Here is a 9,541-nt window from a genome sequence, read left to right on the forward strand (position 1 = left end):
GCGACACTCTGTCTCTTTGAGGCAAACAGTTATGCCAAATGAAAAAAAAAATTGTTTTATGCATGGTAAAGTTACAGCCCGGAAAAACTCTAAAATGACCTTTGACTTTCAAGTCTGACCTTGACCTTTGAGGTAGGGACCGAGGTTTGCGCACGACACTCTGTCTCAACGATGTGAACATTTACGTCAAAGAAAAAAAGATTGTTCCATACTTCTCAAAGTTAAGACATGGACAAGCTCTACAATTACCTTTTACCCCTTTGACTATGACCTTGACCTTTGAGATAAGAACCTGGGGTTTGCGCATGACACTCCGTTTCACTGAGGTTAACATTCTTGTCAAATATAAACAAGATTGTTCCATGTATGTCAAAGATATGGCCCGGACAAGCTGTCAAGATCTGACATGACCTTTCACCTCCAACTCACGGTGACCTTGACCTTTGAGATAGGAACTGGGGTTTGCGCATGGCACTCCGTCTCACTAAGGTTAACATTCTTGCCAAATATAAACAAGATTGCTCCATGTATGTCAAAGTTATGGTCCGTACAAGCTGTCCAGATTTGACATGACCTTTGACCTCCAACTGTGACATTGGCCTTTGAGATAGGAACTGGAGTTTGCACAAGACACTCCGTCTCACTAAGGTTAACATTCATGCCAAATATAAATAAGATGGCTCCATGCATGTCAAAGTTATGACCCGGACAAACAAATCCGGACGGACGGACGCACGCACCGAACAACCATTTGGACGACTATGTCTTAGCTCCCACAAGCAGGTTCGACAAAAATGATGTAAGTACATATATGGAAAGGCCTGCCCGTTAACCTCAATAGGAAGAGTTCAGAAAAACGGATCACAGGGTTTTGAGCCTGATACCCAGGCGAAGGGTGTGTTCTCGTGAAAATTTGATAATAGACATGTACATGTGTCTGAAATCATTCGTCCGCACCATCATATGGAGAAGTGCGGAGAAAGGTAAGTATTGGTACTGAATCCGACTACTCTAGTTATGTTATCTACCCACCGTTTTGTTACTGAACAACTGTTTAAAAAAATCAAAGCAAATACAAAAGAATAAGATGTCGAATAGGTGAAAAAGGATGAAGAAGAACATTATAGACTAGTGATGTTACTTTCTGGATGTATGAACAGTAAATGTCACAGTTTGCCCAAAGTAATAGTCTAACTACACTTAGCTGAATCTAACCCGACCGCTTAGCGAAGTAGGGAGAGTGCAGATCTATGGATCGCGGGGTCGTGAGTTCGATCCCTGGGCGGGGCTGCATGTTCTCCGTGACGATTATATAGAAGATACCGGTATTGTGCTGAAATCATTCGTCCTCCACCTCTGATTCATGTGGGGAAGTTGGCAGTTACTTGCGGAGAACTGGTTTGTACTGGTATAGAATCCAGGAACACTGGTTAGGTCATGCCGTGAATTCCCGGTCAAAATTACCACTTTAGATTTTCGCAGTAGAGAACTGTGGCAAGTCTATATCTGCATGTAGTTTTCGTGTGGCTATCGGTGTGTAACATTAACGTATTCGCATTGACCGTTAATTATAGGCTATAGCATTTATTTTTATCCATCGGTATTTAACAAGTTAGAAGAGTTAAAGACCCACCAATACCTAGTGGTCTACCTTTTCCTCCCACATGAACTTTGTGCAAATAATTCTGGTAATACTGGTATCATACAAATATTCTGCAAGATGACAGGTGGACAAGCTCAGTCTGGTTTTCATAACTTCATCTGCAAACTTACTCAGTCATTCTCTTCTCAGTATAGTTTTATAAAAAATAGAATAATAACTATCTTACACTGTATATAGAAACAAAGTGTGATCTAAACTCACCTTAATACATGAAATACCGCGCATACTACTACACTAATTGAATAATATATTTAGTAATACATTGTCCTAGCCTTATATCTGTTACTGTCAAACTGTAATTAGACACTTGTTATTTCTCATTTCTCCATACAAAGATGTATAATTACAATTATGGAACAATCTGATTGAAGTACTTGATCTTCTAAACGAAGATCCGAGAATGACCCATTCTTAATCGTCTTCTGTACATTTTGATTTCCAGAATTGCTATTTTTATTTTACGCAATTCTATTTTTGTTTATTTTAACCAATGAGACGATTTGTTTGGATGTCAAAGATTAAGAAAAATGTGTAGGCTGTCAGGGACTCGAATCCGAGACCAGTCGCTTACAGAGCAAGTGCTCTACCGACAGAGCTAACGCTTTACCGACAGAGCTAACCTGCTGACACTTTACGTCATAAAAAAAATGTAACTATCAAAAACCCAGTCTAAATATAGATTTTTTATTCTTACAAAATGTTGTAAGTAAGCCTTCTGTCTGGCTAACGGAATGGTCGTCAGAACGAGGCTATCAATAGCACGTTTTCAGATCCTAAGTATAGCGTAATAGGAGATGTACTTTAGTCAGACAGCATTATGGAAATACAAAAGGTTACAGTTAGTTAGTGGTGTGTCTTTAAGGTAACTTGACAATAGCCTCTACTGACCTTGACATTTTAAAGGGATAAGTAAAAATATATATAACTCTCAAAGTTAGAATTGAAGCTCAAACAAGAGATGGCACTATTAGTGACAAACGCCCCGAGGTTTGTCCAAGAATGCTACAGTTTGATGCGCAAAATATGCCAGAATAGTTAAGGTATGACTAATTTTTCGACAAGAGAAAAAATTTCTCCGAAGGTAACCTTGACCCTAGAGCTAGGGCCTGGGTCTTGAACATGACACACTAACTCATCATAGGGAAAATTGTGACAAATAATGTTTGATGATGGCAGAGTTATTGACTGGACAAGAAACATAAATGTTAGCTTTTTAATCTAAGTTTGACTTTGACTTTGAAACTAGAGATTTTGGACTTGCGTCTGACACGTCAACGTTTATGCCATGTAATTTTAAAATGTCTTCATCGACGGAATAGGTATGGAACTGACAAGAAACACACCATGTAAACCGTTAACCTCTAAATGTGACATCGATCGTGGAGCTAATGGTCTGGTTGTTATGCACGAGACGTTTTCTCGTTATCGGGGAATATTTCTGCTAATTAATTTCGAAATTTCTTGATTAATGACAGAGTTACGAACCGGATATGAAACAGACCCTTTTAACCTTTCACTTGACCAAGGGGGGTATTCGATCTACTCCTTACCACCGAAACAAAATGGCGGCCAAAACTGAAAATGTGAGTTTTTCTTACTTTTTTTCTTTTTCAAGGATATCTAGACAATAACACATGTCTATCAACCTCCTCCACTGTTTTCTCTATCAACCGCTACCTTTCACTTTGGAAACAGTGCTGTAATTTGTCTGGAATGCTGGTCATGAGATTCGAATCGATGGAAAATCCTCCGTTAAACACGGGATAAGGAATAGTGCGATTAGCAAAAATGGTCTTTTTTCCTAATATACCGCAGGTTGTAAGCTATTTTTCTGATTGGAAGGAATTTCCACATACTTATCTAATACTGTTCATTTTGTGCAGATCACAGTTCGTATTTCAAAAAAAAAACACAATTTTTGTCCGATGGTAAGGAACAGTGTGCGAAAATCAGAGGATAAGGTGCAGTGCAATTTTTTCAAACGGATTTTACAGTTTTCTTTCATCGTTTCTGAGATAACCAGTTTACATTTCTCTACCATGTAATAATTGAAGGGGTCGGATTGAGGAGTAGAACAGTAACATAATCCCCGAATGAACATATTACCAGACAAGATATGTCAGTAGGTAAGCACACTTGACTTTTTCAGTGATTGTCGATTAAACAAAACTGTTGTTCTCTGTTCTACGTGGTGTCTTATATCACTTTTGACCTAGATATTTGGCCAATCAAACATTTTATAGGAACTTATATTTGGCCATTCAAATATAAATAGGTCGGGAGCAAATGTAACCGAATTTTCCATTGGTTAAATATACAAAGCAACCAATTTCCTCTTCAGAAGATATATATACTACAAAAGTTTGATTTCTACTTCAGAAGCTTTTCACGAAATATAAACAACAACGATTCTTCTGGAAATTACAAATCGGTTAGGTCTCTTGGTAGACTTTTATGATTATTCATGACGGCCAAGAACCGTTGCTTTTTATTTCACAATCTCATTTGCATATTTAAAGTGAAACTCTGATCATCTTACTGTAATTCGTGTAGTATAATACTAGTAGCAATTTTCAGTTGCTGTGCATTTCCATGTGTAAAATGAATGATATTTCCGCAAAGTATTTGGTTGTCGTGCTTTTGAAATATATAAACCAGGCATTCTGGACAGGACAATGCTCTATTCTGTATGCTAAAACATACGATAATCCAATCTCACTTGAAAGACTTCCAAGTAGGATGTCTCGTTATCAGCCTGCATGAAAAAAGTGAAAAATGTAAACATTTTCATAAACATGGCTATAAATATGGGGACTGGGATTCAGTCTTCATTTAAAAATGCAAAAGGAATTATTCACCCAAAATCACTAGTGAGGCGCATGTGTATGTTACTGTTTACTATCTTATTCACAAATCAATAGAAGAGTAATTCGTCTCCATGTCATATAGCACTAAGCTTGTTTGATTTTTATACCGAATCTTTGACTGTTACCTTTGTCTGTTAGTACTTTATGAAGCTTGAAACTACCGTAAACAATACATACGCTACTGTCGCCAGCTCATTTTTATGTTTAATGAACGTTCTTGTAGTTAAAATTCATCAGTAGTCAATGAAATCACATATTTTTATGAAGTAACATAGGAAGTTATTTTATAATCAAACATAGATACAAATTTTTCCTGACTCCTTTGGTATCAGTCATCATTTAAAATAATGCCAAAGAATATGATAATGTTTTTGCCGTTTCTGGGTGGAATAAACATTCACACATGTCTGTTTGTAAATTATATAACTATTATGCTTGCTCATTCATGCTGTTAATTCGGGTTACATTTTATACCATATCAGCGTGGAAAACCTTACCCAAAAGCGTATATAACAGATTGATACATCCGTTACCGTATTGTAGAAATATCAAATTTAATTTAATTCATTTTTTAATGCTCTTAAAGACGAAGTTCATTGTTATATCTGATAGCTGATTACCCTTTAGGCAACAAATATCTATCAATGAATATTCTTTATGAGCATCAAAGAAGGAAATGATACATACGTGATCGATACATACGTTACTGAAATATTTAAAACTAACTCCTACGTCAGCATACATCAACAGTGACGCAGGGTTTCATGTTTACAAGCTTTTTAGGTCGCCAACTTTTAATTTTGATAACCTTATATCACGTACACATTGTAAACAAATTCAGTTTTGAGAATTGTATGCTATAGATATGATAAGAGAATAATATCACACCGTAATAAATTTTCATATCTAATATTTTTTAAATATAGAATATGTTTATTATTTTCAAATAAAATCATTACATGTATATTAATGTATATAAAAGTAAAGATACAGTGTTTACGAGTGATACATACGTGTCCAATAGTAACGTATGTATAATTTCAAATAAAAAACATTTCTTTTTTTGGTGGCATTCGTAATGTAGTAATACAATTATTTGAATATCATGCTCGGAATATAATTACAGGATATGAATAGATAGGAAAGTATTTTCGTATTATGTTCAAACCGGGTGCCATTATTTATCCCCAAAGTTGATTTGACAATGTAATTCAAGTTCCATTTGATCTGTAATTCATTTACATCAATACTAATGCTTCGATTCAGTCGTACAGGATGGATTTTATATCCTTTCGTAGAATTTTGACGATTACATAACGCATATTCTTACTTTTGTACAGCAGGAGGTTACATGCCAGTGTAATTGTGCAGTAACGTATGTATTTGCTTTGAAAAAAAGCTATTTGTTGTCGCGATATTGATTCTTCTTTTCTGCAATTCACATGATATGCATAATTGCCTTGATAGTGATTAAACATCTTAAAACATTTCCTTTATTATAGTTTTGGACCAATATACTAGAAATTTAGGACGTACATAAATTTCAGGGCAGTATCATAGATGACTGAATTCAAATGAGAATACACTATTGCCCATAAACAGTAATACAAAATTTAATGTGATCGAAACATATTCAAAGGGCATATAAAAGATTTTATTAAATTAACGAAAAGTGGTATCGGTAAATACATTGTATATGCATAATTTACTTAACTGGTACATACGTTACCTTGAGCATACTCATCGATTTTGTGTTATGTATGATGAAAATATGATAGAATGTTCTCAAAGTTGTTAGAATGACTGTAAATATTCCAGGACTTTTCCTTCAGACAAAACTATTGTTTGTATTACGTTTAAATTACATAGAAAAAAAGAAAAAAACTGCTTTAGTTCACTCTGAATGTTTAAATAAAATTTGATTTCAATTCATCTTGTTAGTTTGATATATGAAGCCGGAAAAAATAAATGCAGTTTGTATAATGAGTATGTAGCTAAAATGCTGGTATATTTTCAGCTATTCTACTAAACATACCGACACAGTCAACCGCGCAACTGTTCCCGAAAACAGTTTGTTTTTTAAACACTGGTGTAGTTACGTATGTATTTTGAAAACCCTCAAGGAAAAAGTGGTGATGTTTTTTAATGTATCATAACTTTCTTCAGAGAAAATTTTCATGGTTGTTTTTTGTTTTTTGTGTGTTTAATCTAGGTATGTTTTATTTTGGAAATGAAAACACCTCACTTGTATACCTCAAAATTATTTTTTTTTCAGACTTTTTACGACCTATATACGCCTTATTAGTAATTTTGGGTGAATTACTTCCCCAAAAAAGCTTTTAAAATGTTTGAAATATTATATACCATTAGGAGAAATTTTTTTAGAATCTGGAAAATAAGGTGTAGTCCTTTTCATAAAAAGATGTCAGCAGTAGTGTTTTCAAATCATAATAGTAAGATTTAGATTCGTTTATTTATAAAGCTTATGGAACTAGATGTGTTGATAAACGTATTTTATGATACTGCTTTCACCCCTGAAATTAACATGTATGCTTTAACACATAGTGGGAACTCCAAAAACATTAGAAGCATAAGCACCACTTGTCAAAACACAAATGTAAAAGCACATAGCGTAAACCCTCCTATACCAGAAAGAAATTTACAGAGCAAGGGATACTATATTAAATACTTGCTAAACTTTTGGCTTTCAGTACATCACGTGTCTGATAGACAGGCGGATACCTTTTAAATCTCACTACATTGAGCAAGAGATAGTTATAAATGATACCAAAATATTATTTTAACAGAATTTACTTGATTATCTCTGAAAAGAGCGAAGGAAAAAGTCGCTTGAAGAATTGTGAACTGCACCTTATCCTCTTATTTTCGTACACTGTTCCTTACCATCAGACAAAAAACTGTGTAATTTAAAATTACGACTTTAATCGGCTCCAGACTAACCATGAAGGAAATATATATTGATATTTTACTTCTAATAAAAAAATAGCTCACAGCTGTTTGAATAATTAGGAAAAAAGACCATTTTTGCTAATCGCACTATTCCTTATCCCGTGTTTAACGGAGGATTTTCCATCGATTCAAATCCCATGACCAGCATTCCAGACAAATTACAGCACCGTTTCCGAAGTTAAAGGTACTGATATATAGAGAAAACAGTGGAGCAGGTTGATAGCCATGTGTAATGGTCTAGAAATCCTTCAAAAAGATAAAAAGTAAGAAAAACTCACATTTTCAGTTTTGGCCGCCATTTTGTTTCGGGGGTAAAGAGTAGATCGAATACCCCCCTTGTTGACTTCTAAGTGTAAACTTGGTCCTGGAACTAGGGGTCTGGGTCTTGCGCGTAATCATTTTGTGGGGTCGAATCTACGTGAGTTTGTTTCATGTTTTGTCTTTGTGTGTGTGTGTGTGTGTGTGTGTGTTTTCTTTTCGTTTTCATTTTCATTCCCATATTTTTGTTTCATTCTTTGATGGTTTGTATTTGTATGTATGCCTTTATATAAAACAACAGTATGTTTATTATTTGCATGGCTTAAATGCATGCATTTAGTCAATATCATCTTTGATATAATGGTAAACTTTTCTGACCTGCCATATCGGCTTATGATAGTGTTGTCACATAGTTCATGAAGGAATCTAAAAACATAGTTCATGAAGGAATCTAAATGTTTACGAGAAAAAAAATAATGTCGATGGTGAGTTTCGAACCCACATGGTAAAAGATTTGTTTAACATGGACTGTATGCTTTACCACTGAGCTAATTTGCAATTGGTACAAAATCTTAAAATATTTAGATTGTAACATGATTAATGACAGAGTTACGAATCGGATCTTAACCTTTCATTTGACTTCTAAGTGTAAACTTGATCTTGGAGCTAGGGGTCTGGGTCTTGCGCGTAACACATTGCCTCCTTATGGTAAACATTTATGCCAAGTTGTTTCAAAACCCCCTCGTAGATAACAGAGTTATATATCGGACACGTAAAGATCTATTATGATATGACTTCTAAATATGACACTAACTTTGGAGCAAGGGATCTTGGTCTTGCGCGTGACACATTGTCTTATTATAGTTACCATTTATGCCAAGATATTTCAAAATCCCTCCATGGATAGCAGAAATATGGACCGGACACAAAAATAACCCTGTTAACACCTTGACCTTGGAACTAGGGTTCTCATTTTGATAAACATTTATGTTAAGTACTTTTAAAACCTCTTGGTGAATGGCAAAGTTACGATCCGGACACAAAAGAGACTGTTTGACTTCTAAGTGTGACCTTGACCTTGTAGAAAGGGGTCTGAGTGTTGCACATGAAACGTCGTCTCATTAAGGTTAATATATTTATGCCAAACTATTCTCATGGATGACAGAATTACAGCACGGACAAGAATTTACAAAGTAACGGTCGGCATTAAAATCAAAGAACATACTGTAGTGTAAATAAAAAGTTATTTGCTGAAACATATTTAAATGATGTAAGGATGTTATCATTAAATAAAATTCTAAAATTATCTAATGTTTTTTTTTTTTTTTTTTTTTTAATAGATATTGATATATACATAATCACTTAATAACAACATAATATATTAGGCCCTAACAAAATCTGAAAAATAGATTCCTCATAGGCAACGAGGACAAAACAAATAGTAAATATTGCAGACTCGATTTGACTGATAGTTGGTTTAATTTGTACGCTAGTCAGCAGTGTACACATGCTTTGCACGGAATGAATTTGCAACCATGCTTTGCACGGAGTGTCATGGATCAGAGGGATAGACTGGCTATATTCATCACTAAAACCCGGCAAACTGTATGAAATCTAAAGTGGTAGGATATTCATGGCATGTAACTGCCCGACGTTACAAAACTGAATACTGTTGAAAAATGGCGTTGAACCCAAAACAAACACACAAAACTTAGCTGAATCTGTTCCTGAAACACAGAGACGAAAACTCACTTATGAGCAGTTCTCCAAATGAACACAAATG

Source organism: Mercenaria mercenaria, chromosome 2 (genome assembly GCF_021730395.1).
Source record: "Mercenaria mercenaria strain notata chromosome 2, MADL_Memer_1, whole genome shotgun sequence".
Classification (NCBI taxonomy): Eukaryota; Metazoa; Mollusca; class Bivalvia; order Venerida; family Veneridae; genus Mercenaria; species Mercenaria mercenaria.